At 48.3% G+C, this 19962-nt stretch overlaps 1 protein-coding gene across 2 annotated transcripts in view; it reads left to right on the top strand.

Annotated features, from left to right (window-relative positions):
- The window catches only part of Kif26b (kinesin family member 26B), a 402766-nt gene that overhangs the window by 135209 nt on the left and 247595 nt on the right, over positions 1 to 19962 (top strand). The window lies entirely within an intron of this gene.

The following is a 19962-nucleotide window of genomic DNA, read 5'->3' on the forward strand; positions in this document are numbered from 1 at the left end:
GCTCTGTTGAGATTTGCCAATTGCTGTGTGTGTCATAGGACTTTCTGAGGATGGTCTGATGGCCCTGGTCCCCTGAGTACATGTGATGTATGAGTCAGGACCACTAGGCCTCTGTTCCCCCCTCAGAATCTGGGGTTGACCAACCTCTACCTCTGGAAGTCTTTTCCCTGCCGTACAAGGTACAGGGTGTGAGGAGTCTGCTCCCTTTGTTATAAGACAACGCCCTCACTGGGAGTGCACTGTAGTGTAAATGAGGCTGCCTTCCTCTCCTTCCTACCCATTCCCACCTCCTGGTCCCCCATGGTCCCGTGCACATGACCCTTCATCTGCTCACTCGTTCACCAGCAAGCACTACTGCGACCCTACTACCTGTAAGGTAAGAAGTATTGCCATCCTACCTGTCAGGTACTGCTGAGGCCCTGCGAATACAGGAGCAAGATGAACAAGGTCCTGCTCTCCTAGGTTTTTATTTCAATGAAGATAAGAGAAATCAAGCAGCTAATTAGCCAATTAATTATACAGCTGCAGTGCATCAAAAGATATTCTGGGTTTTTTGATAGAAGGGTGCGATGTAGGGGTGATTACTCTGGAAGCTGCTCAGGGGGTGTGATATTTTAGCCGAGGCCTGAAGGCCAGAGGGAAGGGCGGGGGGGCGGTGTGTGTGCAGTGGCAAGGAAAGACTGGTCGAGAGGACGCCATGGGCAGTCTGGAGCTGCACCACAAAGAGAGAGCTGGCAGTGGAAGGATTTTGGGCTAAGCAGGGGAAATTTCCAAGTTTCTCAGGCACCACGCTAATTGGTGTGTGTTGGGTGTTAGAAGAGAGCTGGGGACAGCAGGGAGATTTGTTGCAGTCGTTCAGGTGAGGGGTGAAGGAGGCCTAGTATGGGGGCAGCAGCAGATTTGAGATATGTGGAGGAGGTAGAACAGGCAGGCCCCACTTCATCTTATTTATGTATTTTTTTCATTCTTACGGTTAAGTCTGTGTTAGTCGGCTTTCCATTACTGTGATAAATACCTGAGATAATGAACTTAAAAAGAGGAAAGGTTAATTTGGTTCACGCTTTTAGAGGGTTGGTTATGGCTGGTGCCATTGCTTCTGAGCCTGTGGTAAGCAGAGCATCATGGTGGGACAAAGTGGTAGAGGAAGTCCATGTGCCTCATGGCTGAGAGTGAAGGAGAGAGGGAGGGAGGGTCAAGGGTCCCACAGTCCTCCTCAAGGCCATGCCACCAAAGACCCGAGATGTCCCACGAGGCTCCAGCTCGTAAAGGTTCTGCCATCTCTCAATATGCCACAGGCTGGGGACCAAGCCTGTTGCATGTGTGCTTTGGGGGATGGGCATTGCAGACCCAAACTATAGCAGGGTCCATCCTCCCTTCCCAGTCCTAGTGCCTTTGATGTCCTCATTTTTCTATTTGGCTGGTTATAAATTGAACATGTACTAAAAATCAGGAATGCCCACAGAGTTAAGTGGGAGTCATTATGGGAGCACTTCAGAGTCAGATCTACAGTGTGAGAGACCCCCAAGTCATAAAGAGGGGGTTCTCCAGGTCATTTCCTGAATGGCTTCTGGGGACTCCAGCTGGGAAACATGAGAGCTTATCAAACATGCAGTCTTCAGAGAAGGTGAAATCTTGGGGCATCTAGAAAAAAATCACAGAGACATTAAGACTCTTTGTAAATTTCCTTCAACGGGGGAGACTACATTGTATACACTGAAAACTCCATTTAAAATTTCATTTTAATTTTTATCAGCACTTCCTAGTTGCATGTATTAATGGAGTTCAGTGTGCACTGCACACTGTGCACTGATCATATCTAATCTTTTTGAAGCATCCAAATGATGTGTTTCACTTCCTGAGCCAGTGGGCACTTTTGGTACCATCTCACCCCGGTGTCACCCCGGTGTCACCATTAACAAGACATTTTGCCATCGGGATGTCAATTTCTTTTCACTCTGGTTCTGGAGTTTGGAATTCTCTGACTCCAAACTGAATTGGGATGATGAATAAGAGTTTGTGCTGGGGAGACCACACCAGGTAGCCCACTGGCCTTATTACTCTCACTGGCCACACTTGATTCGGAGCCTTTGATGGCCAGTGACGCTGCATATGGATTGTGTGTGCTTTAAGAGCTGAACACACGTGATCTCCCACTTACATGGCTTCGGGCCGTCTGTGGGTTTTCCTTTCAAGATCAGCAACCATTGCACCACGATGACAAAGTTCGAGCGCTAAAGGCATTAGAGTCAATTAGATGGTTTTCTGTATCCATGGCCCCAAGAAGAGTCCACAGACAGTCTCTTGTCTTTTCATATCAATTTGCTTTTGCGAAAATATAGTGTGTGAAGGGTGAGGGTGAAGTGGTAGAATGTGTGCTTAGCCTGCCCAAAGCCCTGGGTTCAATCCCTGGCACCAAAACCAACAAAAGCTGTCCTGTGATTAACAGTGTTTATGCTGTGGATTACAGCAGGAAAGGACCATAAAGATGGGAGAATAGGGCTGTCACCCAAAGATGTCTGTCCCTCCCCCTAGTCTGTGAGCTTTAGTTTCGTACTTTCTATCCATTGGCTAAAACCAATGCCTTAAATTTTTTTTTTTTTAACCATTTCTTCCCAAGGCCTTGGGCCTGGAGGCAGGTTAAGGACTGTCCACGGTTTCTCAGCAATCCAGGGCAGCTTGTCAAGACTAGGACTGAACAGTGCAGAGCCCTGGTGGGCAGTGATGCCGCTGAGGGCAGCCTTTGCAGGAGGAATGGGGAGGAAGAGGGCGGGGAGCAGGGGGAGTCACCGACTTGAAGTAGGACTCAGAGAGGAGGAGAGAGATTAAGGGTTTAGATGAATGTTTATTTTGGAAAGAAACAACCAAAAAGACATGTTCCAGGGGTCTGCCTTCCCGGTGAGTTTGTTTATGGCTGAGTTTGAGGAATCGCTTCCTCGGACACCTTGAGCACAGCAGTCAGCTGGCGTGACCCTATGAGAAGATCGTTACTGCGTTTTACATCTGAGGCTGAAGATTGGAGCAGGCAGGGCCTTTAATAAAGACTTTAAAATATTAAGATGTTCCGCTGGTTCCTTCTTTCATGAGAAATAAGCTCCATTTTGCTCTGCTCTGCTCCGTCTGCTCTAAGATTATTATCTTGTACATGTTAAGGTCTGTGTCCACGTGAGCACAGTGAATACCGGGTCAGGAATGAATAGAGAATTTTCATGAAGTTCTTGCTACACTCTTACACCGGAGTCTTTTTTATTTTTTTAACTTTAGCAGTGGTTATAGGTTGAATAGAAGTCAGCCTTGTAGTTGACATTTAAACACACACTCTTTTCTCATAACTGATAAAGACTTCATCTATGCCACTCAAAAGATGTTGGCTGATTATTCCTGTCAGTGCTTAGCATCTTTGACAGGACAGAAAATCTCAAATAAAATAGACATTTTTAGGCATGAACTGTTCACTGTAACTCATGAAACTGCAGACTTCCAGCTGTGGAGGAGAACTGGCAGAGGTGTGGTTTGGAGTTAATGTGGGTCAAACATAAGCCCCCAAACAAGTGAGGAAGCCTTTGTGCTGCTGCCACCATGGCAAAGCAACAGTGGCCAAAACAAAGAAGACCTAGAAGACACACACCTCCAGGCCTCCACAGCTGTGATGCAGGAAGATTGAGGCTTCCTGGTGGAATCTCTGGACAGTCTTGGGGTACAAGTGGAGCTCTGGCTCTGCTACCCCCTATCCAGAACCACAGTCGCCCTCCCTCCCTTCTTCCCTCCCTTCTTTTGTGGCATCTCTATGTAAGAGTTTGTTTATAAAAGAAAGTCCTACTCCCCCTGGAAACCAGCTTATCAGAGTCTGTCCCTTGTAGGTGTGTGGATGGCAAGGTGTCCTGTGCTGGAACCCTGTCACTCTGGCTACTTGAGTGACCCTGGAGTCCTTTTCCACTCCAGCAATTCCAGGGTACATGGCCATGCTCCTTGGCTCCACTGCTCTGAAATGTCCCACTCCTGCTTGTTTGCAGTTTCCATGTTTCTGACCCTTCCACTACTCTGTTGAGTCACGACCTTGACCTGATCACCTGACCTTATCCTTCATCCCCATCTCAGTCACTCATCATCACAACTTTACCCTGGACTTTTTACCCTTAGTAACATGACTGATGGTGATGCAGATGCTACCAGTAACTCTGGCCACTGCCTCTTTCTTGCTCTTTCCTCCCAAAACCTTCACTCCAAAAATTTTTTCACTCCATCAACGCCCATCCATCCATCCATCCATCCATCCATCTTTTCCCTCTTTTTTGCCTGCTCATGTCTTCACTTCACTCCTTACATAGTTTACAGTTCTTGATCATCTACTTTAATCATGGCCTTGCTTTACCACCTTATAGCACCAAGTCCTTTACCTTTCTCCCTCTTCATACTGTGTTTGTAAAACCTCAGTCTTGGTAAAAATCCAGTCCTCTACTTGCTTTGCACCTGTTCCCCTTTCCTGGTCAACTATTTTTTTGTTGTTGTTGTTGTTGTTCTCTTTTCCTCCCTCCCTCCTTCCCTTCTCTCTCTCTCTCTCTCTCTCTCTCTCTCTCTCTCTCTCTCTCTCTCTCTCTTCGTCTTCCCCTCTTTTCCACACTGATTGCTTCTTCGCCATATTCACTCCTAGCTGAATTTCCACAGCTCCCATGCCCTACCTATCCCTGCCCTACGTCTGCCCCTCCCCAGTTCTGCAGGTGAGCTGCTCATACTGTTTAAGGCTGGCACCCTAAACTCTGTCCCTTCTTACTTGCCAAAGAACACCCTCCCGCACTTTTCCCCTCTTCCTGCGTCGTATTGGGTCATTTCTTTCAGAGTACAAAATTGCTGTTATTAACTCCTAAGTTAAGAAAATTTAAAACTCTGTGGAGCTCATGTTAACTTACTGTCTTATAGCTTTGATTGTATTTGAGGTAAACTTACTCTAAAAAGGCTTGTCTGTACTCTGCAGTTTCTCGTCTTCACTCTCTGGAGCCCATTTCATTCAGCCTCTGTTGCCACCACTCAACCAAAAGCTGTTATGACAATGGTAGATAAAATGGCGATGTGATAACGCACATTCATTCGATAAGTATTTGTTGACCACCTACTGTATGCTAGACACTGTTCTGTTTTACATCTGTTAACTCATTTTAATCCCACATGGTGGGCACCATAGTTAGCCCCACTTTACGGGTGAGGACATTCAGGACAGCCCATGCCTGTCACCCCAGCTCTTGGGAGGTGGAGGCAGGAGGACAGGGAGTTTGAGGCCAACCTGGGCTAGATGTCAAGACTCTGCTTCAAAAAATTTACTTTCTGTCCTGTAACTAGTACACAGGTGTTTGATCTATGTGCAGCAGTTACCTGTAGACCACTCTCCCCCTCTTGGAATATTTTTCCCGTTTCCTGAGCTCAGGGTTCCCCTGGACCACGCTACCTGGTCTTCTCTGTATCCTTTGCTCCTTTCTTCTCAGCAGCTCTGAGTAAGCCCCAGAGACCCCACTCCAACCAGCCTTTTCCTCCCTGCGTTCACGCTGGGCCGCCTCCCCCAGCCCCACACTGTTGACACTGCCTGTTGACTGTTGACTTCCAGAGCGAGCTCGGCGTGAACTTGACCTGGTACACTCCTAGTCCACTTGAGCTCTGTAATAGGATGCACCTTCCTGTGTGGTGAGAAAGAATATTTTATTTCTCAGAGCTCTGAGACTGAGAAATCTAACATCAAGGCATCAGCAGACCCCGTGTCTGGTGAGGACCACTTCCTGGTTCTTGGGTGGCCTTCTCACTGTGTCCTCACTTGGTGGAAGGGACAAAGGAGCTCTCTAGAGCCTGTTTTCTAAGGGCTCTAGCCCCAGTCACGAGGCTCTAGCCTTAGGTCCTAATCACTTTCCAAGGGCCCACCTCCTGGTACCATCGCCCCGGGGGTTGGGTTCAACTAAAGAGTTTTGAACACAGTCTGTGGCAGATTCCTGACCTCATTTTCTGCCCTGTCCTGCCCTTGCTCACCCTGTCTGCCATGTTGGCGCCTGGCTCTTCCTGCACCAGGGGCTTTTCGTGCACCTACCCCTCCCTAGATACTTCCTTGCTGTGGCTCACCTCCTCGCTGAGCTTCCGGTCTCTGTGGAGAAGTCTCTTATTCTCCTCCAAAGTCCCTTCCCCGGCCCTGCTTCATTGTCCTCCCTGTCACCTGGGACACGCGATTTTCTCATTTACTGGGTTTTCCCTAAAAGAGAGCTAGGCAAGAGCAGGGACTTTGCTCAGTGCCCTGCCCTGTCACCACTGCTGGGCGTATACTAGGTGCTCAATAAATTCATTTGTTGAGTGAAATTTATCACCATGAGAGTACATCGACATATATGCCCTTCAAAACGCCTCACGTTTAGTTTGTTTTAAAGTGAATTTCTTTGATTGTAAATTGACTCACTTTTATTAACTGAGTAAAATAATGAAGATATGAGAAAAACATCTTTCCTTACCCCTTAAGTCTTTACGACACTTTAAATCTACCTGAAATTGTAATAAATGGCCATGGGAGGTTTTACATGTTTTCAGTGGATGTAATAGGTAGAAACAGTTTTGATAACGGCATTAGCAGGTTATGGCTTTGTTCGAGGGCCACAGCAGTTTTTACAGGGAAACATCAACAAACCCATCTTAAGACTTCTCTAAACCTTTGGGATATACAATACTCATTAATGTCGAATTGTTTAACAGAAATAAAAAGCCAACAAAAACAACTTGATTATTAACTGCTCTGGGCTTGAAGTTTTTTAATAGTGCTTCACTAATATTAGCTTAATGAATTAAATTCTAAGAAAAACAGCCAGACTCAGTTAACAATAAATCAGGTTATACCATTTGCAGAAAAAGCAACTAAAACGCTGCCTATAAATAACAGTGTGGGGAGATCTGGTATTAATGAGGCCGCTGACCATAGCTGGGCTCTGTTTCAGCTCCCAGACACAGTGGCATTCATATGGAACACATCTGTGTTTGGAGCTCGCAGAACAGTCATGCAGTCCTTTGAGAAGCGTTTGTGAAAATTCAGCAAAGAGTGGGATGTGGAACTTATTCACAAAGTCAAATTCCCAGAGGCTTTGTCTTCAAACACTTTTATTATTTATTTTTTGGCAGTAAAAGGGTTTGAACTCAGGGCCTCAGGCTTGCTAGGCAGGCACTGTACCGTTTGAGCCATGCTCCCAGCCCTTTTTTGCTTTGGTTGTTTTTCTGATAGGGTCTTGTGTATTTGCTCAGGCTGGCCATAAGGTGATCCTCCCACCTCATAGCTGGGATAATAGGAGCGATCCACCACATGCAGCTTGGACAGTTTTAAAATCTTGTGGGCAGCCTGTTGACCACTTCATGGGGAGTGCAGTAGAGGGCAGAGAATATTTTGCACAAATAATTACCCCTGAGGGTACAATCCGATTCAGCCGGTGACTGTGAAGAAGCTGGCTTGGGGATGTCTGGTTGGTGGGCCCAGCTGAGTATGGGTCAGGTGCAGGCCCGGTCTGTCCAGAGTGGGAGCAGTTTTCCTGGGACGTCCTGGGCAGAGCAGAGTCGTTGGTCTGGGTGATGGCCATATGGAGAGCTTGCCAAGTCAGATCCTCCTCCTTTCTAAAGGAGGTTTCTGGGGTTTTTCTACCGGTGTCAGTGCAGGCCCCTCTGGAGAGACAAGGCTCACTAGCAGAAGCTTCTCTGTGGCTTCACAGGAGGCCCTTTGGTCTGCTCTGAAGCCTGCCTTGTCCTGGGCCTCAGAAATCATTGCCAATCCCTAAGAACATGGCAGGTTAAAGTCTCACCCCAGTCCGAGGGCTAGTGTCTCCAGAGCAGGAATGCCTGCTCTCTTCTGATATTGGACCATGGGGAGACCCAGGTGTGTGATTTGGAGCTATCAAAATCCAGGGAAGGCTGCCCTGAGCACTCTTCTAGTCACACACACCCCAGTGTCCTGGAGGTGTGCGTCCCCTCCTGTGGCCCAACTCCAGTACCCCAGGTCTGGGCTCTGAGGATGACTGCTGGTGGTCCAGGCCTGCTTTGTGGGGACTCCCGTGACTCTGACCCACTGCTCTGAGGCAGGTTCAAGACCCCAGGGTGTATGCACGTGAGCTCTGCATGGCTGCAGGGGTCGTGGGTAACCGTCTCCAGTCCACTTCCTGGTTCTCTTGACTTGGCTTGTAAGTGGGCTTGTAATAGATGTTCAGATAGATGTCTTTCTGGAATGTTCCTCTGCCTGGCCACCACAGCAGTGAGGAGGGGAGGCCAAAGAAGTGACTTCTCACAAGTGTTCTAACGATGGGGGTCTGAGCATATGTGATGTGGCACGCACCAGAAAGAAACCAAGTCACATCTGGCTTTAGCCTTTCTGACTTGTCTGTTGTGATAAACAGCTGAGGGCATGTCCCGGTCGCTATGGCGGGTCTGGGAAAAGAGAACACTGAACTGTGCTCAGTCCTTCAGAACCAAACAAAGTCTCACCTGGATGGGCCTCCTGGGTTCTGTTACCCCGTTCTGTCTGTCCTAACTTCTGATACATGGGTCTTGAGCCCCTAGCTGTGTCCTGGGACCCCCACTGGGCCTGACCTGGCTTTTGCCCCAACTACACTTTTTCACATTCTAAACACAGAACGAACTTGGCATTGTGGCAATGCTCCACGTTTGCCGGGCTCGTCACCAAGTGCCAGTGGTCTGTGACTTCATTTAATCCTCACGGCAACCCGGAGGGATGAGCACTCCCTCTGTCTTTCTGATGAGGAAACTGAGGCTCAAAAAGATGGAGTGATTTGGCCACAGCGACGAGAGGACAAAATGGAAAAGCTTAGACCCAGCTTGTGCAGCGCGCCTCCATCAGCGTCCTGCCCGGAAGAGGAGGCCTGTGTTCTCTTTCGGATCTTCAATTCCAGTACGTTTTGTAATAGGCCATAAAGGTTGGGGCCATGTTTTGTTTTGTTTTGTTCTGTTTCCCAGCACATACTAAGGAAATTGGCACAATTAGGTAATAAATGCTTGATAATTTATGAAATAAATGAAAGAAGACATAAACAAGTGAATAGACTGAATGGCAGACGGACCAGCGCAAAGCTGCATGTCTACTGGAGAGTTCTGTGTGTCAAATGATGCTTTCTAGGGTTTTAGGATGTGGCTACGAGCAGGAGCAACCTGCTCTACATCCTTTCTGACGGCCTGGGGTATGGAAGGTCCAAATCTGCTTCACACCGTGTCTCAGATGTTACTGAGAGATCTGTAACCAAAACTCAAAATTCAAATCTGCTCCAGTCTCCCGTTCTTACTCCTCCTTTCCCTAGGAAATGCGAGGGGCAGTTTGATAATCCTGACCACATCACTTTGCAAATAGTTCTGGGTTTGTGAGACTCAAACCAGAGCAGAGCCAGTGGAGTGAGCAGGAGAAAGAGTTTTCTTCCCCTCCTTTGCGAATCTCAACTCCTGAGGCTCTGAAACCTTTCCTGCTGCCCTCACAACCCACCATCTCAGCCACTGCATTGCTTCCCTCCCAAAGAGACAGACGTGTGTGTACACGCCTGTGTGCATGCTCGTGTGTGCAGACAATGTGATAAGGGACCCCTGGCCACTCGGAATGTACTCACAGACTGCTTTATACTCGGTTCCATTGGGGCTGCTGTATTCTTCATATGATTCACACATCTCAGATTTGGGGGGCCGGTCTCATGGCTGTCGTTTTGTTTTTTCTATGGTTGACTTGCATATGTAGACAGTGTGTGAATTGACTCATTCGAGTCTGTCTTGTGGGGCTGGTTAAAGACAGTCAGAAAGCCCATTTAAAGACTTAGGAAGACAGCAAAGTGCAATGGTGCACGTCTGTAATCCAAGCACTCAGAAGCTAAGGCAGGAGGATTGGTTGAGTCCAGGAATTTGAAATTGGCCTGTATAACACAGGGAGACCCTGTCTCAAAACAAATACATATAAGTAAATATATATTTTAAAAAAACCGAACCACTAACTTAGTGTGAAAGATCAGTACAACTGAATGCTGTCAAATGCCAGCTCAATGTTTAGAATGACAAGAGAGGGGGACAGGGTGGTGGCTGGCTTGCCTCCCCCGCCCCCCCATCGGCCTCCTCCCAGGTTCTCAGCCCCTCTGCCCGCTTGCCCTGCCATGATGGCTGATTGAGAAGCCAGTGAAGATGTGGCCCTGGAAGAGGTTGACTTGTGTTGGTGGAGGCTGGCAGGGGTGGCACCCACTCAGGACAATCCACATCATGGCCCGTGACGAGTCCTGTCCACAGATCCCCACTGCCCAGCAGTGACCTTGATGAGGTGTGACCAGAATTGAGAGGCTGCCTGGCTCTGTGCCTTTGTGCATTTGCGGTAGCTGTGGCTAGTGGCCTCTGAAAGAGGCATGGCCGAGTCCCTGGAGAAAGGCTTCCTGCCCTCTCTGCACCGCCATCCTGCCTTATTCAACACTGGCTCAGTGACGCTTTGCTTATCTCTGAGTTTTCACTTCAGTGCTTTTCACTGAAGCTCACTGTGGAAGAAGGAAGGGTGAGGAATATGGCTGAACACCCCAGGGCTGACGTGTTCCTCCCCAAATAAGAAAAGGGGAGTCCAAGGCAGGTGATTTGGGCCTCACAGGTAGGTCACGGAGGGGCTGGTTCCGAGTATGGACACCCGTGTCTGATGTCACTGGGTGATCCGTCCTCTGCCCCAGCCTGCATTAAGTCATTTCCATGTATCATGAGTGAAAATAAAATATGCAGCCCAGCCCTCATCCTCTAAAGGTCAGCTGCAGCCCCGGGCACTCATGATCAGAGCCTCTGTGACGTTCCTCACCCACAAAGCCAGCACGAGCCTGGCACATTGGCTCAGCTATGCAAGTGTGGTTTTTAAGGAACAAAGCAGTTCTTGGCTCTTCCGTAATTGCACCAAATTACATCTTGGAGATGACTTTGTCTCCTCGTGGCCTTGGTTCCTTCTCCAGAGGGGAAACTGCAAAGATACCATGACATCTGGCCAGAGGCCTGGCATGATTCTGTAGGAAAACTCATCTCACAGTCCTTCTTAAACTCAGGATGTTAGGACAGGCTCCATAAGCACCCCAGAGCCCCACAGTGTCACACAGCCAAGAATGTGGGGCCCACACCAGTCCTTCCCATCACACACTCAGAAACAGCTGGTGGCACACTCAGCAGCAAACTGTCACCAGAAGGGGAAAGGGCAGGGTAGAGGCTGGGACAGGTGGCCAGGATGTGACCTCCCCAAGGCATGGGGGTTCGGTAGTCAGAGGACCTGTGTCACCTGCGGTGCTCATACACACCCCAGGCCTGATCCACTGTCACCCTCAGCCAAATAGCTAAAGCTTGCAGAGCAGTGTCTCCATACCCAAGGGAAACTGAGGGAGAGAAGTGCCAGGCTGGTTTCTGGATGGAGAACGCCCATGTCCCTGGTCTGCAGGAGGAGAGATCCCCTCTAGTGAGAGCATGAGGGTGAGTCAGCCAGAAGCCTTCACGAGCTTCTGAGGTTTCTACCATGGCACAACGGCCCCGGGGGGCTGCTGTCCTGTGCACTGTGATGTGTTCGGTAGCACCCTTGCCTCTAGCCACTAGACGTCAGTACACCCCTCCCGGTGACCACAAACAAACAAGTCTCTAGACCTTTTCCTGTGTCCCCTGGGGGTCAGAACCACGGCCGTGGAGAACCAGTGGGGTGGGGAGAGAATATGGGGAAAAGACCTCCCCGTGCCCTGCGTCTCAGAGTCGTTCACCCTGCCTGGGATTACCATCAGTAAGGAGCAGCAGCCCCCAGCTGAGGATTTCAGATGAGTCAGTTTGTTGGAGGGGCAGAAAGCTCCTCACCACATTGTCAGCACTCTCAAGGTCACAGCCAAGGTCACATTCGTGAGTGGGGTGAGACAGGCGATTGTCTGCTTTTGTCATGTCTCCCCTCCTCTCTTTCCTCTGCATCTCTTGTGAACTCTCAAGGTCACAGCCAAGGTCACATTCGTGAGTGGGGTGAGACAGGCGATTGTCTGCTCTTGTCACGTCTCCCCTCCGCTCCTTCCCCTGCACCTCTTGCGTACTGATTAGCTTGGGGTCCCAGAGCCTCTGTCCCTGAGCCCTCTGGCACAGAGGTCTGAGGGAGGCCTGGAGTCTGCGGTTTAGGACTTCCCCGGTGATTTCACAGCAAGGGGTTGTGGTGAGGTGACACCTTGACACATAGGGCCTTGGGGCCATGTCCTCTTAGGGTATTAAATCCATCAGAGACAGAAGGACAACTTTACTTCAAAACAAAAAGATAACAATCCAAAGGAAAGGTGAAGCTAGCCATTTGGGACCCACGCCTGGGCTCATTCCACAAACACTCGAGTGTGACAGCTATAGGGCCTGTGCTAGGTGTTTGGGACTTGCCGGTAAGTCACCCACTTTACATGCTGCAGGGGGACAGACCCGACACAGAGAAGGAGACAGTGCTGTGGAGAGAAATACATCGGGGGAGGGCGGGGCTGGAGGCAGAGTTCAGTGTGTGACCAGGTGGTCCCATGAAAAAGGTGACATCTGAGCACCCACAGGTGGTGAGGGGCTGGGAGAATGTGGGTAGGGGAAGTTTTCTATGGGAGAAACGTCAAGTACAAGGGCACTGGTGGGAGGTTCCTGGTGAGTTTGAGGAGCAGCGAGAAGGCTTCTGTGGCTGACATGGAGTGAGTCAAGGAGCGAGGAACAGGGGCTGAGGTTAGAAAGGGAAGCTGGGTCCAGCAGTTAACTTTGACTCTGAGGAAGAGGGGAGGATTTTTAGCCAAGGAATGCCGGGATCAGATTGAAGACTTGAAGGGATCAATCTGGCTGCTGTCATGAGAACAGACTCCGGAGGGCGATTCAGACTGTGGCATGGTTTCTGCCCCCAGGAATTTGTGGCGATCGTGCAGATAGGACATGCCCGGCTCTAACAAGGAAGTGTGTGTTTGCTAAGTGGGATGCGTGAGTCAGACCAGAGACACTCTGGGCCCCAGGATGAGGGAGCAAGATGTTTGTTTATAACTTGATGGATATGTAATTGACACACAGTAAGCGCTGCGTGTTTAAAATGTACTCCTGGATACTTGTATATGCCTACTAGCCAACCCCAGTCATGGGAGTGAATGCATCCCTGATGCCCCAAAGTTGTCCCATGGCTTCAAGGTCAGGTGAGAATTATCCCAGACAAGAATCTACACAGAGATGCAGGCAGGGGCTGCTGTGGGACTGGGAAGCACCTGCTGATTCTGTGGGGAGGAGGGGGTCCCCTGGGGAGCTGGGGCAGATGTCTGACAAGGCAGCATGACAAAAGTTATGTGGGTCCCGAAACCCTGGGCCACAAGCATTTAGGTCAGAGGAGAACCATGGAAGTCTTTAAATTTGTTGTAGGGCACGGCCAAAACAGGGTTTACCTGTTACAGTTTCATCTTTTAAAAAATGACAGCAATACAACCAAATTTTAGGTATTTCATCTTTTTGTAGGAAAACACAGCCACGTACATTGATGCAGTATTTCATGCATATAAATCAATTAAAGAGAACAGAAACACTAGGCAATTTCATAATTAGATAATTAAAGGAATCCTTACTAGCTTTCGACAAATACACCTACTTACTCAGTGAAAATAACTCCATTAGCCACCAATGGTACACCCAGCTTACACATAACAGAGACTTCCCTCCTAGTTAGACTTTAGTAATCAGAACGTAAAATCGTAGTGTTATGTTTGTGAAGTCTAGCACTGCCGTGTTGAACACGGACTTGAAGGTTGAGTCTACTGTCTCGTCTTAATGTGTCCATTTGCCCAGGGCCATGGTACAGACTGGAGAACAGAGTTCCGGGTTTTGAGACAGATATGCTAATGTGAAACCACCTCTTCCTCCATCTCCAGGGTACAGCTGGGCCACTCCTAGGACACACTGGCCAGGTGGAGCCTGTGATGCTCATCGAATACATTCCCGAGTGCAATGGAAAGCAACAACTCTTGGGTTATTTAGTTCCTTAAAATAGAGAAGAGAGCTGGGGCCATTCAGTGTGTGCCCAGCGGTCAGCTCAGGACTCCAGGGACCTACTCTTATTTTGCTGTCTTTTTAGAAGATGTTAACTTGCCCAGATACAAGGGGGACTTAACTGAAGGTCACGTGTTCTCTTCGCCACCGACCCCCCTCTTGTAATTCTGAAAATGTTAATTCCTGGATAAAAGTGAGCCATGAGCTCACTGTCACCACCATGTCACAAAATGCTAACATTAGAGACAGAGAATCATCACGCTGGGTTTATTTAACACCAATAACGACTGCTGCCATTTACTGTGCTAAACACGTCACAGACACTATCATCCTTTATCCTTCTTTAAAAAGTAGGCACCATGACAAACTCCTGCTTTGCCATTTAAGGGGACTGATGTATGGGTAGGGGTTTTTTTTGTGTGTGTGTGTGTTTTTTTTTAATGGCTCCTGGTCACAGCTACTAAGCAATAGAGATAGGGCTCCAGCCTCCCAAGCTCTTCACCAGCAGTTTCCCAATTAATCAATAAACACTGTTCTCTGCCTGCAAGGGGAAGATGACACAGTGGTCCTGGTGAGAAACACCTCGTCCATCCCATGAGTAACTCATGGACTGTTCCTAACCAACATTCTGATTAAAATCACCCCTTTCCTTTGGAAGCAGGTAGATCCTTTTTGTTGTTATTACTGCTGTTTTGTGAGGAGTTAGCATCTCTTGCATGCTATGCATGTGAATTACTCTTAATGCTTGCAACAAATCTACAATGTAGCCATTAATTCCCATTTAGCAGTTGAGAGAACAGAGGCTCAGAGAGACTCCACTGCTGTCACCAAGTCTACAGGAGGCAGGACAGAGCCCGGACCTGTCTGTGTTTTCATCTTGTGCACTTTGTGTGGTTACCTCTTGTTTTGACAGAATTTTGTTTATTTAGCGTTTGGATTTGTGTTCCTCACACCTGTCTTTATGCAGTTTTGGAGGTTCTGGGGCGTGGCCCTGGTATCAGCTTGGTGACATCCCCCATGCGATGAGGCACTCGGCTTCAGGTGGGGAGAGCAGGCGGCCTGTGTCTGTCTGTAGTGGAAAGGTCTCATGGCGGCCATTTTCAAATGTCCCTTCCCTCCCCTGGTGCTCTGAGTGCCTGGCATGCCCTGCCTCATTCACACTGACGCTGCACACGCCGCCCTCCATAGGTCACATCCCCGTGTCGCGGTCCTCAGCCGCATCGCTTAGGCCCGGCACAGCCACGGAAATCCGGGTCAATTTACTTTCCTAGGTAGAACAACCTTGGCTGACATTTAATGTTTCTCCTTGTGGTGGTTTATCTATTTTTTAAATTTCATTTCTCCGAACTCATTGTCCAGCAGGCTTTTCTGCCTGAGCATTCGTATTTTTCACATGCTACCATCCACGTGGTTTGCGCACAGCCTGTGATCGTCGTCACTGGTGAAGAGTGCTGGCTAGTGTGACATTGTGACAAACCCAGGGTTCAGGTGCTGGAGGGAGTTCCTATGGAAGGAAGTGGGAGTGTGCACCACCTCGCTCCATCACAAGTGCTTGTTTTGAGACCAATCCATGCTTGTGGCACAGAAAGCATCCAGCCATGCTAGTAAATGGCTCTGTTGGCCTGGCCGGTCATTCTTGTCTTCTTGCCTGAGTCCCACAGATCCTTATGCTTGGGAGACAAGCAGCCACCTGCTTGCTGAGGTTGATCCTCACTGAACCAAGAGTGTACTATTGGCCCAGAACCTTCTTTTAGGTACATGTCTCCCACCTTCTTGCTGATAAGCTGACTGATGGTTAATTATTTAAAAGTCCTTTCTAGGTAAGTGTTGCTTTCTTGGGAACATAGAGGAAATACTAACAGACTAAGTCAAGCCAGAGACGCTATTCTAATAGCTTAAGAAATTGTCAGTAGGAGGCTCGTGCGCCAGGTGGGACAGTTATGGAAAGCTACATCAGTCTTCAGCAGGAAAGACTGAATTTCAGGGCAGTTGTCTACTAAGCCACTGTGCCGGCTACCTTTCTGTCACTATAACAAGTACCTGAGATCATCAGGTTATAATGAGAAAAGGGTTTTCTTGGCTCATGCTTTATAGCTTCCAGTCCATGGTCAGGTGGACTCCTTGCTTTCACGCTTCTGGTGGGGTGCACCTGGCAGAGCAGAACTGCTCACTTGTTGGCCAGAAAATAAAAGGAGAGAGTGAGAGAGAGAGAGAGAGGCCGGGGTCCCACAATCCTCACCAAGGGCAGTCTTCAATGACCTAAAGACCTGCCACTTACCCTCCCCTTTTAAAGGATCCACCACTTCCCAATAGCCCCAAGCTGGAGACGAAGCCTTTAACACACAGGCCTTTGATGGACATTGAAGGTCCAAACTATAGCAGAGACTAACTCATCTAGGAAAAAAAAAAATGAATGATGGACCTAGAATGACTTCGTTATTTGGCAGTTGTAGCCCAGTTGAATCCCTTTTACTCATTCATTTGACAGATACTTTTTAAGAGTTCGTTGTGTAGCAGGCATTGCACTAGGCTCTAGGGAACTGAAGGTGGAAAGAAAGAATGCTTTCTCTTAAGGAGCTGAGAGTCTAAGGGAAAAATAGCCCTATAAACACACACTGAAAATAAGACAGCCCTTAGAGTGGAGGCATGGTACAGCATCATGATTGCATGATCACATTTGTATTTTAGTGAGACCATTTGATGGGGGGAGGATGAGGTCAAGGCTAGAAGGCAGTGGGCATGGAGAGGAAGGCAGGTCAAGACCTTTCAGGAAGCACCATCTAGCAAACTCGGTGGTTACACATGAAGGCAAAGGAAGCAAGGAAGGCTTGAGATTTCTAGCCTGATACTATTCACTTATCTAGTGACCACTGGAATAAGGGCAAGCCTAGGGGCAAAGAGAAGTATGTGGAATTTTCAGTTGAGAGGTATTTATCTCTGCATAGATTCACAGAATGACCTGGAGAGGACAGGAGAGAATGCCAAGTCACCAGGGAATGGATGGCTGCTGAAGCTGTGCCTTGCCTGGGAATGAGATCTGCCTGCACATGAGTGAATCAGTCTAAGAGGGTCACTGGTGGGGCCCGCCTTTTCCTGACATGCCTCTAGAGGAAGGAGAAAGCAATAATGGCAACTTTATTGTTCTGCAGCGATCACTGGTCAGGCAGACGTAGGTGTCTGAGTGTGAATGTTCTTTACCCTTGACCCCTGGGGACTTTTGCCAGTTCCCCCAAGGGTCTTTTTAAATTGATGGGACAAAAATGGTTTTGTATATTTTCCTGAAAGATGAAAGTGTTTTGAATACAAAGACCCTAAAGTTAAAAATTTAGAATGAAATTGTTGTCTGAGTGCCAACAGGCAGTTTTTATACATGCTGAATCAAAAGTGGGGGGGGAGTTGCTTGTGGGGGGCTCATTTGACTGTTTCCTGTGGGTCAGAGGCAGACAGCACACATATGCTGAGGCCCATGAGCGAGGCAGCAGGCCAGGCTGCACGCCTGGCTGTCCTCTGGGCCAGCCAATGCAGAGGGCAACTCCCCAGTCCATCTCCCCCACAGTCCTCTCTGTGTCCACATCAGGACAGCCCAATGTATGTGCACTGTCCCCAGCCCCCAGTGCTCCTTTGTTTCCCCTCCCCTGCTCATGACCACTGTCCCATGAAGCAGCATCCTCTGTCTCAGTGCAGACAGGAAGCTGTGTCTGTTGACCATTCTTCTTTGAAGTTTTCAGTCGCACTAAAATATTAATAATGTGTGGACAAGCACTTGAGAGGCGTTTTGGCTTCCATAAGAGATCTTTCCTGACTTACAGAGGTCTTTGGAGGATGGGCACCAACAGGGTTTCAGATCAAGCATTACTTCATTGAAGGGAAGCCTCTTTGACACCAGCCAGCAATTGAATCCTCATTCAAGAGCTAGCCTTGGTCTTCCCCCAAGACGGCAGTGGACTGTGGCTACATCTTGGCTATCTGAGACCATATTGGTTGTGAGCTCAGCTGTTGCACTCATGGAAGGGGTCTTTCGGCTCTCACAGAGCTAATGTTGCTTGGCACACAGGTGCATGGAGGAGATCTGTGGGCAGCTGGAGTTCTCACTGATGACTCCTGAACTGGGAGTGTGCCTGTGCTGGTTGGTTCTCTGAATTGCAGCACTCTGAACTGAAAGGGCAGAGGGGTGTGGCATTTGGTAGTCCAGAAGCCAAAAAGGCACAGTGGATATGAATTCATGGAGGTTGGAACTTTTCCTGTGTGTCCTCAGATCCCCAGCCTGGCGTGTTGGAAGTCAACATAGCTATTTGGTAGTTGTTGGAAGTCGAGCTACAAAAAGCAACAGGCTGAATGAAGAATGGAGATTGGTAAAAACGAAAGAGGGAAGAGAAGAAGAATTCTCAGAACCAGAGGGTCCATGTAGCTCTGTAGGCTGGATGTGTCTCCAAGCCAGTCAAATCCAGATTCCAAAACCCAAAATAAATTGTGATGTGCAGAACAACTTCTCTTGTCACTGCCTCCTTACCCTAGCACTTCCTTGGTAAGACGGGGTTAATAAAAATAGTCTAAATAGGTAATTAATTTTATGTGTCTTGAAATTAAATAGTTGGGTGATTTGAAAAAACGCTGTTGGTTGTGAATGGCTTTTAAGTGCTCTTGTCTTTATTTCTTAGGTTATCTTAAATTATCTGTAGAATGTGGAAATAGGTAGGAACAATGGAACAACTGCAGAGTACAGCACTATATGGTCACTAAAAATAATATTTCTACCTAGCGTTATTGAGAAGGAAAAGTTCTTATTATGTAGTGTTATGTGAGAAAGCAAGAAGTTTTATCTTGGCACATACAGAGGCCCAAAGAAATTCCTTTGGAGTCAGTGAGCCCTTCGTACAGAACTCTGAGCAAAACACTTGGGCCTCTTGATGGAGATGTCTCTTTGGCTCGTGAAGTGAAAACTTAGAGACTAGTGGTCAAGACGTCTGGCCTTGGTGTAGACCAAACTTTTAACCCTTTGGAGCTGTTTCTTTACTAGTAAACCTGCTCTAGAATGGTTCCTGTGGGGGCCCTTTCTGGTCCCACATGTTCTGAGCTGTGATTCGAAACTCTCTGGACTGCAGAGGGCACAGGGTGGGCCTCATGTGCCTCACATCACTTCTCCAAGTGACACTTGGTCAACCTTGACCTTCTGCTGCTTCCGTCCCTTCCGATGACTGGCCTCAAGTTTCTGTATCCTGAGCTACTCCTTGCTGGCTGTGTGTAAAGAGGCCTCTTGATTTATTCACTAATCAGCGTGTGTGAGTTGTAGTTCGGGTCATTAAACAGGGAAAACAAAATGCTGGAGTCCATCATCAAAACGGGCTGTAATTAAGAACAACCCTCAACCCACGATCATCCTGCCTTCCTGGCTGACCCACACCGCCCTCCCCACCCTCAGCCATTGCTGAGGGGCTTCTGCCCTACAAATGCTGGCAGCAAACTTCAGAAGGGTGGATTTTCTTCTGAAGTCTTAGGGGAAAATAAGCCTCGAGACAATGAGCCTCATTAACTATTTGCAATAACTGTTGAACCTGGAAAGTTTAGCCAGGCCGCAAACATGCCACCAGGGCTCTGTCTGTACACACAAGTACTGTGGTCTCCTGTCCTCACTTCCCTACAAATGGAACCTTGGAGCTGGAAGGTCATTATAACAAGGACAGGCCAGGTGTGACAAATGAGAGGTTCAGTGAGATTAAGTAAGGTGTCCAAGGTCACACAGAACACCAAAGTCAGTGGTAGCAGAACTAGGAAACATGTCAGTACCCATCAGCATGCCTTGCTATTTCTGGGTGCAGTCCTGCTTTCCTGTGAGGTTACAGCAAGGAAGCGAGAGGCAGCACCCTCAATGGAGCCATCTTCTGACTTATGCTAGATAGGGCTTCTGAGCTGAAGGGTTTGTTTACGTGCTTATTTTTTTGTGTTTGTGTGTTTGTTTTGCAGTGC

This window comes from Castor canadensis, chromosome 11, assembly GCF_047511655.1.
Source record: "Castor canadensis chromosome 11, mCasCan1.hap1v2, whole genome shotgun sequence".
Taxonomy (NCBI): domain Eukaryota; kingdom Metazoa; phylum Chordata; class Mammalia; order Rodentia; family Castoridae; genus Castor; species Castor canadensis.